This window comes from Mytilus edulis, chromosome 11 (assembly GCF_963676685.1).
Source record: "Mytilus edulis chromosome 11, xbMytEdul2.2, whole genome shotgun sequence".
Taxonomy (NCBI): Eukaryota; Metazoa; Mollusca; class Bivalvia; order Mytilida; family Mytilidae; genus Mytilus; species Mytilus edulis.
In genome coordinates, this window is record NC_092354.1 from 66,792,305 (window position 1) to 66,808,709 (window position 16,405).

Sequence of the window (16,405 nt, forward strand, 5' to 3'; positions counted from 1 at the left end):
ATTTAATAATAACGCGTTCTATTTGAAAAAGGGAAAATCTATTTTATTCTCTTTTTAGTGTGGTTTCAAATTCGGTAAACAAAAAGATTGTCAACGTTTATTGTAAAAAACTTCTTTATTTGAAGAAGCGAGGCGATTCAGTTGCTAAAAATTAGTGAAAATTTATCCAGATTTACACCTGATGTTAACTTTATATTCATGCAGCAACAAAGAATGATGAAACTCATTGAAATTTTTCCTCATCTATTATCATAATGAATTTAAAAATAAATGAAAATGGGGAAATATCCCCGGAATAAAATGACCTTTAGACTGGGGAAATATCCCCAGAAAAAAGACCTTCAGAATGGGGAAATATCCACACTTTTCTTCAAATATAATTATAAGTTTGAGAAGTATGTGTAAGTAACTGTAATTAACATCATGAATAAAGTGGGGAAATATCCCCAAATTAAATATGACTTTCAATATGGTGATAAAAGAATACGAAATGGGGAAATTTCCCCATTAAATTACAAGTAGTGGGAAAACATCCATACAGGAAGACAACACATACGTGAACACTTAACAATATTGGGGAAATTTCCCCACATGAAAATAATCTTTAAAACAAGCTGTGTAATTGGTCATTTTCTATGTCGAAGAAATAAAAAATATACATGGAATGGGGAAATGTCCCCATTATGTGTATTTATCCATTTCTACAGCATTTTGCAAAGATTTACTTTCCGTCTAAATATGTCAATCTTGAATATAAAAATGACGAACATTTATCAGGTGAAGCTTGGAAAAGCAGTGTGATTCTCAATGCACTTTTCGACTGATTTTTTTTTATATTGCAAACAAGTCAAGCTAATGAAAATACTGCTTTAAATTTTTTTTGCAAAGTTAGATAGCGGGCCTTAGATTTGAAGGTCATAATTAACACTAACTAATGTACATGTGCAAGACTTTAAATGACTTTGAAACATTCAAATACGAAATAAAAGATGAATCTTGGTGATTCGCACTGTCCAGTGGGAAATAAATATGCATATTCAGGACAAGAACAAGTTAATGTAACATGAAAAATAACTTTACTTTTCAATTGAACCACACGCAGAGTCGGATTTTCAACAAGCTAATTCATAAAGGAGGAGTAAAAGATACCAGAGGGACATTCAAACTCATAAATCGAAAGTAAACTAACGCCATGGCTACAAAAGAAAAGACAAACAATAGTGAGGAAGAAACGTCAAAGAAATTAAAACCTACAAGCAACACGCATCCCACCAAAAGCTTGGGGTGATCTCGGCAACTCCGAAAGGGAAGAAAATACTGCTTCACATGTGACAACCGTCACGTTGTTCATAAGATAACAGTTCACCGAAACGGACATAGCATTATCACTTCGAGCCAATCAATCCTTTGATCAAACTCCTTCATGCTGCGTGCTAAGCGGAGAAGCAACGAATACAAATTCTAAAGTCTCCGTTTTCATCCAGCTTGGTTCCAAACTACGACCTCTCGCACTCGGGGTGATCACGCTACCACGTATTCGTGTATCCATCAAATTAAAGGAAAGTAAACGAGATAGAAATCAATGTTTTTTCAAGAGAAAACATAATTACAAACTGTGTAATGTCAGTACAGCACAAGTAGAAAATTTAAACTCTTGAAAATTACATATTAAAGCATGCACATTATTTTGAATAAAACATAATTGTTCTGTTGCTGTTGAAACCATATGTTGTTCAACTGCTAGGTAAAATAGCCACAACAAATATGATACCTCATGTATATAACAAATCAAATCAAAAAAGAAAATGAGTTCTATTAGTTCCTGTATTATAGAATAAAATATCTGTTTCTTTTGACATATATAGCCATATACATATGAGCTATATATGGTGCGTCTAGTTGTCATGTTCTTCGTATTTCCTGAAAATACATGAAACAACAACTATTGATTTCGACCTTAAATGTTGTTAGTTGATGATTAAAGAAAAACAAATAAATATTATAAAGTAGTCAATTACCGATTTCGAGTTGAGTTTGCTAATAAAACGTCCAGATGTTTTGCTCAAATGAAAAATATTTAATTTGAAAAGAAGATAAATATTTAGTTTTCTCAGTGATATTAGCAAGCAAAGACAACGCGTTTGACATTTGATCCGTGAAGAGACATTTCCAGTCATTAATTCCACTTTCAATTTTTTCGATAAATATTTTGTCAAAAACTGGCGTGGATACTTTTGGTACACCCTTTGGCAATTCTACTTCACCTTTATCGTTAAACATGAACATTCCACTTGTTGAAATCTTCCAAGGCCCCGCATGATTGGATTTGTAACACAGTTTAATCTTATTAGATACTTCATCCATTGTAAATCTATAATGTAATGGCTTGATATGTTTCCGTACATCAGCAATAAATGGTTGAAGCCAGTTCCTAATATCGTATTGCCAAATTAAGTTGCTTGGATTTGGTAAGAGATCCAAAAGCTCAGGGATTTTTTCTGCGTCATTTCGACGGAGGGAATCTACTATTTTGCTGAAAACCGGCGTCAATATCCTCATGTGTGTGTCCAACATACAGAAAAGAAAGGTGAACCTGCAAAAAAAAATATTTTCATAAAAAATTCTATCAAATTTTATATTGATTTATATTTTAAAACTGTCCGCATTACGATTCTTGTATGTGCATTCGTTTGCTAATTGTTTTGACATTTCTCTGAAGCAATATTGCGACAGTCATGATAGTGGATGTATGTGGAGTATTTATATATTACACTTGATACATTATTTCAGGGACGGTGTTCCATATCATGAATTCAGTTAGTCTAAAATTACGACGGGTGTCCCTCGAGGAGCTGTTAACCGAGTTTTCCGGTGGTATTGGAGTTACTTTATATTTTTATGTAATGGTTTGTCTTAGTTGTTTTACTGTTGAATATTGAGATGATTTATTTTAATCGACTTTTCATTATGATTCTCCGTCGGTATATTTTCTCTCTTTATTATATCTTATTCATCATGTTCATTTGGATACAGTTATTCATGTTAATACATAATGATACGACCCTTATAACAATGGTAGGAGGAATCACCGATCAATTCAGTAGGAACAAGAATGTGTCCTCAGTACACGAATGCCCCACTCGCACTTTCATTTTCTATGTTCAGTGGACCGTGACATTGGGATAAAAACTCTAATTTGGCATTAAAATTAGAAAGATTATATCATAGGGAACATGTGTACTAAGTTTGAAGTTGATTGGACTTCAACTTCATCAAAAACTACCTTGACCAAAAACTTTAACCTGAAGCGGGACAGACGGACGAACGGACGGACGAACAGACGAACGGACGAACGGACGCACAGACCAGAAAACATAATGCCCTTCTACTATCGTAGGTGGGGCATAAAAATACGTGTGTCCATTGTCATGATTGTATTCCCTGAATTTTTTTAGATAGGAATTCTATTATCTAACAGTAGTATGATTACTGTGGGCTATAAGATATCAAATGTCTACCTCTTGAAATACTTTCATGTGCACCAGTAACTCGCAAAACGATAAAACATATTTATTTTTGTTTTCCCGCCAGCAGTTGTCCGCTTGAATATACAATACTGGAGGCAACGTTCCACCCTGCAAAAATTATAATTCAAACCTTAAACATGTTATTTTATTTATCTTGCTCATTCATTACTTGATGTGTCAAAACAGGAGTTTGTTGTCCACTAAATAGCTGTAGCTGACTAAAATAATTGCAAGTATATAATACTGCCTTAGCAAGTACAGTATGTCCAATAAACATACACACCAATATGTGTTATTCCTCCCTACCGTGTTGCTTTTAGTTGTTTTGTCATCGTAGTTGTAATGTTTTCCCCCTTCTTGATGTGGTATGGTATATGCTATATTTGTAACATAACCGAATTAAACTTCGATATTAATTATGAAAAGACAAAATATTGGTTGAAATCCATGTTGCTTTTTGTATATCAAGATACATTGTATTAAGAATGTCCCAGACACCCGCAGAAGTCGACTTAAACACATACGTATGCATGTAAACACATATAAATTTTTCATAGATTTTATATTCAATTATAATGCAAAATATTCTATAAGAATACTAAACCACCGAGGCTGTACCATTTTAGTAGGCTTGACTTCTAACAGATAACAAACAAAAATGATATTTCTTTTTTTATGTCTCTTCATGATTAACCATGAACTTTTAAATATGTAGTTCATCCTTAAAGTGGAAAAGTAAAGATAATCGGTTTAATAGATATTACTATCTAGTAATAGCATAATTTAGTCAGTCATAATGTGAATCTTTTCAGTCAATATAATTATGTATGCACAAAACTGATAATCTGTGTATCGCACTATTTCGGATCATTTCTACTGAGGGCTATTTGAAATTTTCTAGTTTGAATTTTTCTATATTTGCATTGTTGTTTTGTAATATTTATAGCTGATTATGGACATTGATTTTACTCATTGTTGAAGGCTGTGTGGTGATCTATAATTGTAATATTTGGTGGCATTGAACTCTTGTCACATTCCAGCACTCTGCAATGGTGGTTTCTATAAATTTATCATTTATGATTATGAAATACATGCTTTTCTATTTCAAATAACTCAATACAAGTAAAGGCAAAGGCAGAGATAATCGTGTGTAAAATAGCAGAACAAATGTGTCGTCAAATAAAATAATCATTGTAAATGACATTAAAACAATGACAAGATTAAACAATTCCTTAATAATTAAATTAACCTATACTGAGCCATTAAAGTTTAGCAACACTTTTTTTTAAATTTTTTTTTGGTTGTTTCTGGATTTTTTTTTAATAAACATCATTGATATAATCCTTAGTATTACCTGTATTTTTAAGCAGTCGTACTTTTTTCCAGGTGATTGATTTTGCGCCATTTTAACTTTACGCGTGTAATTGATGTTTTACCTTCTGTACCTGTACTTTTAAGACGAAATTTAATTTGTTTTTGCACTAACGTTCAGAAACACACCATTGGTAAGAAAAACACACAAACGTTTGAAAAAATTGCATGGGGCGTCAACCAGGCCTCTCCGAAAATGACCGTCAGATGGCTCTTGGAATGGTTGATGCTTGCATGAGTGTTACTGACGTAGTGGATCGATTTAATGTGCATAAGTCAACAGTTTATAGACTAAAAACAGTTATCAACAAACAGCACTGGATAGGTCAATATGTCGTAGACCAAAAACAACCATCGTCAAGGGAGGAGCGCTACATTCGCTTTACGTCAACACGGGACAAGTTTTTTGTGGCCACAACAGTAGTGCATTGACTAAGGGCAGCTGCTGGTGTGCCTGCCAATACTTAAGTGATGCCATGAAAGCATGGTCGAGAAATTGATTTTGAATAACACAATACTCAATTCCGCTTTTTGACCCTCTCGCGCTCCATACAAAAAATATTCTAATGAATATGCGTGTTAAACATACATTTTGCTTCTCACATGTCATAATTCATAAAAACAAATATGTAACCCATAAAAAGACGACAACCACTGAATTACAGGCTCCTGACATGGAACAGGCACATACATACATAATGGGGGGCGGGGGGGGGGGGGGGTAATCATGTTCGCGGGATCATAATCCTCCTTTAACCTGGGACAGTGGTACAACGGTACAACATGAGAATGTATTTTGTGACTTTTCAAAAGTAATCCGTTTTTTCTTCTTTATCCTGTTCACTAGCCTAAATATATTTATTTTATTTTATTAAAGAAAACCGATATGCAATGACTTTGTAAACTATGCTCAACAGCAAAATAAACTGACCATCGCCATTTTTTTTTAGTACATGTCTTAGGCAGCCTTTGAATGTTGATTTTAAGAACGAAACCGTATTAAAGAAAATTGTAGTATGTTTTAGTAAAAAAAAAAATATAGGTTGCTGTTGCTTTTTTTAACGCAATTTGTACTTAATAAAAGTATATCCCATGCCTATCAATTATGCAATAAAAAAAGTATCACGCAAAAAGTAGAAAATTCTTTTGAGGCCTATTAGGTCTGAGTAAACTATGTTAATTTTCCTTTTATGACAATGCAACGAAGCATCTAGTAATAAAACATATCGGCTGCACACATCGATCAATTAAATTAATCATAGTTTTAATTTTGAATACCATATTATCTTCATAAAATGTCTGTGCCAAAAAAAAATCGTTTTATAACCCCAGCTTCATAGTGCGTGATTTATGACAACTTGCCACTGGGTGCGTAAATATTAACACCGATGTGAAGTGCCTACTTCTTAAAGCTTTTATATAAACAAAATAATTAATGCATTTGTACATTTTGATTGGAATAGTTTCTATCTGTTATTAAAGGATTAACCACGATTATTGAGGGAAATCCTCTCGTTGTGAAAGTAGTTACTATCATGCGTGTTAAGGAATTTTTGATTCTCGGACTATCATTTTTTTCGACATTCGATTTTTATCTCAATATGAACAATTTTGTTTTTAAATCCTGTTATTTTCAATGGGAACCCACAATAATTATTTAAAAAGTTCTTGCCGCCTCCACCTCCACAAAAAATGAATGTTCAATGTCTAATATAAAATCATTAATAAAATGATATCGTAAGATATGCTTTAAGTTTACTCGGGGGTGGAGAGGGGGCAGGAATGGGCCGCTGGAATAGGTTAAAATTTCTTGCTACATGATATATAATAGTTGATAAATTCAAATATCAATTATGGGTTCATATTATCACCTGCTTGATAATATCAGAAGTATCTGAAACAAATCAGATGCCAGTATTTATTTTTCATGCGGTTAAACCACAGTCGACTTGTAAATGCATTAGCTATTTGTCAAACTAATTAATCTCTATTATTCTAATGTAGTATTTCCACTGATGCTAGTCATAGATGATATAAATCCGATTATTTTGACATTTGCACCTAATTACCATATCCAAAGGTTTGTATACATGAAACACTATACCATTGATCAGTGGCAGATTCGGAATTTTTCACAAGCCGGGGCCCACTGACTGCCTAAGAGGGGGCCCGCTCCGGTCCTGCTTCAGTAATTCCCTATATCATAATCAACCAAATTTAGCATCAGTAGTCAGAGCTCATGTTTTGTTATTGTGTATATATAAGCCGACCCTAAACAAAATTTACTTACTTAGTACTTACTTTTCTTAATCTTACGTATACATGTATATGGGTTATATTTAGTTTTTAAAGATCATTAAAACCGAATATTTTTTTTTTGTTTCGATTTGTTTTGTTGTAATAATTCACTACGTCAATTGATAAAAAGCATCAATATAAATACAAACATGTTTAACCCCGCCGCATTTTTGCGCCTGTCCCAAGTCAGGAGCCTCTGGCCTTTGTTAGTCTTGTATTATTTTAATTTTAGTTTCTTGTGTACAATTTGGAAATTAGTATGGCGTTCATTATCACTGAACTAGCATATATTTGTTTAGGGGCCAGCTGAAGGACGCCTCCGGGTGCGGTAATTTCTCGCTACATTGAAGACCTGTTGGTGACCTACTGCTGTTGTTTTTTTATTTGGTCGGGTTGTTGTCTCTTTGACACATTCCCCATTTCCATTCTCAATTTTATTTCACATATTTAGACGTTATAATAACCCCTATCTAATAATTTCACTTTGACATTAGTTACATCGTTTATTGATTTGTTATGGCCACTTATATTTCTTATTTGCCGTATTGCTTCACCTATAATAAATCCTCGGAATACATGCTGTGATTGACAGCTACTTTTGTATTTCTGTGTGTATAGATATAGTTTCTTTAAAATGTATTTCAAGGTCAAGAATGCCAGGTGTTGTAAATTATCAATTTTTACAGCGGATGAGGGCATTCCGGTGTATTGCTATCGCCTAGATTTCCATTACGTAATATTCGTTTTGGTTTTTTGAACCGATCTATAAACATGATGAAGACATCATCAAGTGCAAACTTATATTCCTTATCGCTTGTTAAAAATCCATTTCTTCAATGAATACTCATCACATACTTTTTTTAAAAAGATAAATTAATAATATTAAAATGTTTTGTTATACGTATAAACATTTAGTGAAAAATCATTCAAAATAAATATGCACACACATGCGGTAGAATATCTCAAGAACGTTTGCAATCTTAAGCAACGATAACTCAACCATGCACTAGCACTGCACTATTATTAATATAGAAGAATAGAATGATATACAATGAAAATACACGTAACTGTAATATACAAGTATTAATATACTATATAACAATAATATACCTGAGTAATTATACGGATTTGTATCACGTACTTCAATATAATAGTCATTACGGTGAGGATGAATTCCCTGACATTAATTTATCTACGCACGAACTTGTCCAAGAAAAAAATTATTTCTGCACATAAAACCTCATTTTCAGGTATACAATGTAGATATGGGTTTTTTTCTGAGACAAGTGCTTCTCGGACCATTCACAAGAACTTGCGGTCATCCGATTTTCAGTATTTCAGTACTTTGGTTTCATTCTTCGAACAGAACCCTGCATAACTGGATAATTTTAGGTCAAGGGAAAACGTTACGTAGCCCTATGCAATAAACCATACAGGCCTCATTTCGTAGCATATTATGTTGAAGTAGATTTCATATTATAACTTAAATATTTTAGTTAAACACAATGACGATGATGGCGGCCTAAGGCTCTTCGCGGTTTTATTTTGCATTTGTTTTTGTGCAGTAGTGTTGTGTTCAATTGAAATAACATATATTGTATACTGAGCATGTTTAGTGAGAATATAAAAAAGAAGATGTGGTATGATTACCAATGACACAACTATCCACAAAATACCAAAATGACACAAACATTAACAACTATAGGTCACCGTACGGCCTTCAACAATGAACAAAGCCCATACCGTATAGTCAGCTATAAAAGGCCCCGATAAGACAATGTAAAACAATTCAAACGAGAAAACTAACGGCCTTATTTATGTCAAAAAATTAATGAAAACAAATATGTAACACATAAACAAGCGACAACCACTGAATTACAGGCTCCTGACTTGGGACAGGCACACACATAAATAATGTGGCGGGGTTAAACATGTCAGTCATGTTAGTAACTCCGGAAATAATTATACTGAATCTGATCGTTCATGTAAATCATGAAACAAGACATTGAGGAATTAGCAGATGGGAATTTGTTGGGATAAACTTCAGATTTTGCGGTCATTAGTTATCTCGTACATTACTTTATAACTATCATGCAATCGTTGGTCATTTTATTTTCTCAGGAGGATTGATTACTACACAAATTGTCTGTTCACTACTGCATGGCTATGTAAATATTTCTAAATTAATAAACTATGGCATGAGAAATAAATCATACATGCAGAATACTTGCAGTTTTAATAAGTTAAATATTGTTTCTAGATAAACATTGTGGTCAAATCTATAGAGACAAATAAACTTATGACGCTTGAAAATAAAAGAAAATCGCAAAGGCTTCAACGGAATAGTAATTTCTGCTAGCATTTTGAAAGCGTAATGATGACTGTAAAATTGAATCCATGCATTTATCTGTAAAATACCGAATTACAAAAAGGATCAAACCATTTCTGTATTTACTATTTCATGACTTTGGAGATTATATTTTATCAAAGTAGCATTATATACCATGGAGTTTACAAAAGTATAATGTTAAAAAAAATTACCTAAACTTACTAAAAACGTATAATGTGTTATTTGTTCTTATTAATTTTGTTCACTATTTCTCCTTTAACAAACTAAAAGCACGAAAAGATGCTTATAAAGATAGAAATATATATATTGTATTCAAACATTTATTATTCAACAAAAATTTAGAGTCCTGGGGCCTGGTTTTCGAAAGTATCATAAGATATGTCATAAGATATATCTTAGGACATATTTTATGATCATCGTATGACTATCGTATGATATGTCATAGGATGTAAATCAAAGCTGTCTTAAGAGAGTCGTAGCTTTGGTGCTCTTATGACTGTCATAAGTGAACAATATTTTCTAATATTTTAAGTAATGATTAAAAAGTGATAAATATAAAAATTAAAATGAAAAGTATGAACATATTAATATTTACGAATAGTTTATTTCTTTCATATAATGGACAAGAAATTTTATATAAAAAGGAATTGATATTTGACTTGAAAATTTGTTAAAAATTAGTTTGTGATAAATAATAAACTTGAACTTCGTTTTCGTGTATAATCATACTTTTTTTTAAATGTGAATACTTTTTAGATTCGGTACATCGAGTACCCGCTTATCGAAATGCCCGTGCACATACGTTGATATGGTTCTATTAACTATACTAGGAACTAAGTAATATGTATATGTATTATACAAAACCATGACTATTAGAAAAGAATTCAAAATTATATGTCGCAGGAGATTCAAATTTTAGTTCACGTAGTTGAGAAAAATAAAATCCTTACTATTAAGCTAACTGAGATACACAACAAATATTTGTATTGCAATTAACATGAAATTAAACATGAAAAGTAATTAAAATTTTAGTTTACAATCATAAGACCATCATAAGTCATGTCGCGAGGGGTCTTAAGTTTACCACAAAAGTTATGACAATTCGTAACTTAGGACACTTTCGAAAACATATCTTACGACTATGACATGTCATAAGACCATCATAAGACATGTCTTAGTCATAAGATACTTTCGAAAACCAGGCCCCTGACTCACTAAATTTTGAGGTAAATCATGACTGAAAACTGTAACAATAGCCTTTTATTGAATTATCAATTGTTTAGCAATAAGGTCTTTAAGTTAGTCTAAATATGTATATCAATTAAAAAAAACATTCAGATTGAAGTTTGGTCATGAAACTACGGTGGCAGAATGCGAACATGAAAGAAAAAAAAATATGTTGTTCCCTCATGATACTATGTCGTTCCTTCAAGATGATATGTCCTTCCCACAAGATACAATGTAGCTATCTCGTTCCCTCAAGATGCTATGTCGTTCACTTAAGATACTATGTCGTTCCCACAAGATAGTTATCTCGTTCCCTCAAGATAATATGTCGTTTCCTCAAGATATTATGTCGTTCCCTCAAGATACTATGTCGTTCCTTCAAGATGGTATGTTGTTCCCTCAAGATGCTATGTCGTTCCCTCAAGATACTATGTTGTTACCTCAAGATGTTATGTCGTTCCCTCAAGATACTATGTTGTTCCTTCAAGATGTTATGTTGTTCCCTCAAGATGCTATGTCGTTCCCTCAAGATACTATGTTGTTCCCTCAAGATGTTATGTCGTTTCCTCATGTTATTATGTCGTTTCCTCAAAATACTATGTTGTTCCCTCAACATAGTTTTAACATTGTATTGATATTGCTATGTTGAAGGAACGAGATAACTATCTTGAGGGAACAACATAGCATCTTGAGGGAACGACATATCATCTTGAGGGGAAAACATCGTTTCTTGAGGGAAAGACATAATATCTTGAGGGAACGACATGATCTCTTGAGGGAACGACATATCATCTTGAGGGAACAAGATGACTATCTTGGGGGAACAACATAACATCTTGAGGGAACGACATATCATCTTTAGGAAACGAGATATTTATCTTGTGGGAACAACATAGTATCTTGAGGGAACGATTTGAAAGATCGTCGAGTCCAGTTCGTAAAATGTATGCATTTGTTTTTTGAATGAAGTAATTATAAAGCGTTTCCAACGAGTTTTTAAATCTAAATTATTTTTAAACAATCTATAGCTCCATTCGATCATATTTTTCATCTCGATATCCCTTAATTTTATTCAATATATATATTTTCAAAATACAGAAAAGAAGATTAAGTTTTGTTGAATCGACCATGAGTATAGTATGTGATATTTTTTTCTCATTGTTAAAGACTTACGGGTAGCCTGTAAATCCTTACGACCGCTTTATTGTAATGCTGTTGCGCCACTTTGCACACAATGCAGTGATTTGTTATGTTAAATCTACGCAAAAAAAAAAACAAACCAAACAACATTTAACTTAGAATAACTATTTTATAACACTAATTTTAAAAAACGTGCATACATAAAAGTAATAGTTATGAAAAAAAAACATGTCGTCATATAAGTATTCTTTACATGTAATATCTTCATCAGTCGTTCTGTTCATTTTTTTTTTAAATACTGTGCCATGTCACACATCAGATCTAGACTAATTACTATAAAACATCCCAAAAAGTAATTATGCTGTTTAACATGATATTATATAGATAAAATTTCTCTGAAAAAAGTTTAATACCGTAAATAATAGTTAGTTTTCTTACGCTTTTGTTTTGTATGTGTTTGATAGCTAGTACAGTATTACATGTATTATGCATCATAGATGGTTGTTTAATGGAAATAGTTTTAAAGTCGAAAATAGTAAACCACTCATATATACACTAGCTTTCATTCATTTTATAACACGGATATCATTTAATATTAAACGTTTCCGGGCAGTTGAAGAATCAAACCACATGGGATCTTTCTTGTGTAGCTGAATAAAGAAGTGGTTTAGTGCATACACCTTTCAGATGATGTAAAATGTAAAACCAATTGACAAGTCGATTACTAGTTATTGTATTGATATATGTCAGAGATAATATAGTTTCTAATGAACGAACGAATCATTGTAAAATTTTATGTAAAATTACTGATCTTTATCTGCGATGAAAACTCAAGTTTGTAGTAAAAATTATAACAACATTACCACATCTCGCGTCTGAGACAGTAAACATATTATGATACAACACAAGCTATTTTATCGTAATCATAAATAAACAATTATGTATACTACATGTAGTATACAAAAATCTGGAAAACCAGATAGGTTCATTATACATGCACCTAAACTGGCCATTCGTTAAAGAGCGGAACAAATGAATACCATGTAATACTCTATGCTTATTCGTATTTATACATTAATTCATAAAAATCGTTTGTACATTGTAAGTGAGTAAAACGTTTTTTAAGCGTCTTAGGATGTTTATTCATGTTGTTTTTAGGATTTTTGCAAGATATTCGGAATCCTCTGGGTTTTTTTTATGTACTTTCCCAAAATATTTTGCCCGCTAACCCCTACTTTTATATATTTTCATAATGTTATTACACAAAGTTCTATTTAAAAATCTAATAAAATCCTTGTTATTTTTTTAAAAGTTTTTGTAAGAAAAAAGGTGCAAATGTTAAATGTATGAAAAATATAGAGAGAATGATTTCCCGCCAAATTGTCAATGCCCTTTTTTTTTATATTAGCTCACGGATGATTTTGGCAGTCTAATTGTTTTACCTTTATTCCTCCTTTATTCATAACCATTCTTATTTTTATTTTAACTGTTGCTGTGTGCAAATTAAGGACAACCGATAGACAAATGCAATAACATCAATAATTTAAGACCTCATTAAAGATTAAAACAAAATTAAATTACATTAGACACATTTAAAACTTGACGGTGTCACCGTCAAGTTTTAAATGTGTGGAAATGTGTCCTATCGAATAAATAGAATAGAATAGAAGAGAAGAGAAGCAGTGGTGGATCCAAGGTTTGAACCCCCTTTTTTTGGACGATCAATGCATTTGAATTGGGACATGACGTTGGACCCCCCCCCCCCCTTTTTTTTTGTCGTGGGTCATGAACCCCCCTATTTAAAATGGCTGGATCCGCCCATGAGAAGTTTAAATCGGGGTTACATGAACATTACAAACATAAGCTTGGCAGTACTAGTAGAGTTTCGTATCAACATTGCTACCTTTCCAATTTAAAAACATTAGCATAATAAATATCTTTATCACGCTTAAGGACTTTAGTCAACTTCATGTGCTATATTTGACTTTTTAAGATATACGCATTTAAAAGATGATATATTCTAAATGTACACACGTTTTATGCTCTTAGATAGCAAAATTATTTTGTGATGACTTTAGCCATTATTGAAAGCCCTGTCAGTAACTTTTGCAATTTAGCAATTTTAGACAACATAGACATTCTATCGTCTTTATTCATTGCAATGGGAAAAAAGAAAATGTTCTGTACCGTTGACAGTACTAGAATCACATACTATACATATGTATTCTGCGTGCAGAGGTATCAGTATGCATCTGTCTAGTTATATTTGTACAATGTTAGGGAGCTACCATTTGATTTTTATGGGGGGGGGGGGGGGGGGGGGGGGGGGAGGGGGCTAGGATGAAAAATCTTGTCCTGCATTTTTTTTTAGTTTTAATCTCTCCTGCCTTTTTATTTTTCACTTTATCCGGTCCTGCTTTTTTTTTTCTTAGTTTATCCTGACTTTTTTTACATAAATTGTCATCCTGACTTTTTTGCAAGTGTCTCATCCTGCCTTTTTTTTTTTAACTCAAAACTCCTGTCTTGCCTATTTTTTTCAAATTTCATCCTAGCACCCCCCCCCCCCCCTCCCCCCATAAAAATCAAATGGAGGATCCCTTATCTAGTATAAGATGCATCTGTCTAGTTCTATTTGTAAAATGTTATCTAGTATACGAATAAATACGTTGCCTTGAAGGATACTTAATAATGGACAGCTATACAGTATAAACTGCTACTTTTTTGTATTTCAAAAACATGCAACTAAACGTTAAGCATGCAATTATCAGTTAATCGATCAACGTTTAAATAAAGTTAAATGGTGTTTGTATATTCGCTTATATTATATTTCCTTTATCCTGCAATCAGCCAACTATTGTACAAACAACAGGTACACTAATATTTTTGTTGTTGCTTTATTTCTACTTGTTCAAATTAATGTTCTGTTGTCCGACTTCCATATTGAACGAGCGGTAATGCGGATATTCCTTTTTTTACGTAACAGTTAATTTTTGGGGTCCGCGTTAAGCTACATGTCAAATTCTTTGAAAAATAAGGGACAAATTTTTTAGATTTTATACAACTAAAATTTCAAGTGAATGGTGTAAATTTCAGGATAAAAATAATATACGTTTATTTTCGGAGAAAACAAATATAAGTACTTGCTACGAGTCTGAGAAAAGCTCGGCGAAGTTAGTTTTTCGTCATGTTTCGAATGCTCATACACATAAGTTGTATATTTTCCGACAATGTACATATATCATATATCTATCACACTCGGGGAGAAAATAGATACATGCGTGGAATGAAAAATGTGCTGAAAATACACGTTTGCAATATTGGAAATTCCTTTGTGGTTTTAAGGAATGGTAATACTTGTTTTACGCACTTGAACGTAACCTTTATTGCTTTTTTTCATAAAGTGTATATCATATTATGCGTACATTCGCCATGATAACGATTTTAATTTGAAAATAAGTTGAAATAAAATTATACATACCTGTCCCTTTTCTGTCTCATCTTCGCTGTCGCTAAATACGGCATCGGATATCATAAGCATTGAAAGAAATAAAAAGAACACATTTTAAATTAGGAAAACCATGGTGGAATTATAAAATCGACGATTATTTCAAAGTACACATCTAGACCGATGTGGGCGTGTCAAATACCGGCTGTTTTCAAGAGAAGGGTCAAATTTTTACTGTGATTGACATGCAGGCTAGGGTGAGAAGTATAAATTAGTGGGAACATATTATTAATTAAACACTCATTGGTAGGATATTCATTATGGCAAGTTGGGACATTGTATTAAACAGTGGTGATTTTTATCTTGTGCTTGGACGTTTCAAATGGGGAAAAATAAAATATATCATACCTGGAGGATTAGGATTTTTTTTAAAAGGTACTGTAGCTTAAGTTAACTTAGTCTTGGCTTATGCCAATGCAGAAAAAAATGAGAACGATTTTTTTTTATAATTTCACATTTTTCTAATTTAAAATTACATTTTTCAATACATTTTGTAGTTTTGATTGACAATTATTTTTAGCGTTTGGGCAATCAAAAGCTGACATCCACTATAATATTATAGCCAAAAGTGATGAAAGTTGCATTAAACACCAACAAGTAATCAATAAATCTTATAATTTCAACAGTTCATTAAAATTCACTTTCAAGAAAGTACATTTTGCTTGGTTTCAGTTATTGTTTTAGAAATGTTAAAGACTTTAAACGTCATTATCCACCAGGGTGCGATAATGACCGGAAATGGTTCAGTACTGGTCATGTGTTAACGAGAAATTTTATTTTTCTTAATTGACGAATTTAACAGGTTTTCTTTTTTAGATCACCTGGCCCAAAGGGCCAAGTGAGCTTTACCCATCACTTTGCGTCCGTCGTCCGTCGTCGTTAACTTTTACAAAAATCTTCTCCTCTGAAACTTCTGGGCCAAATTAAACCAAACTTGGCGACAATCATCATTGGGGTATCTAGTTTTAAAACGTGTCCGGTGACCCG

The 16,405-nt window shown here is 32.5% G+C and overlaps 1 long non-coding RNA gene across 1 annotated transcript; it reads right to left on the bottom strand.

Moving 5' to 3' along the window:
• Positions 1–1,691: 1,691 nt before the first annotated feature.
• LOC139496115 (uncharacterized) lies at positions 1,692–15,529 on the bottom strand. The gene is made up of 4 exons (XR_011657545.1): positions 15,392–15,529; positions 3,519–3,635; positions 2,265–2,593; positions 1,692–1,920 (listed from the first exon to the last, which is right to left on the bottom strand). It is a non-coding gene; the product is annotated as an uncharacterized lncRNA (long non-coding RNA).
• Between the last annotated feature and the right edge of the window lie 876 nt (positions 15,530–16,405).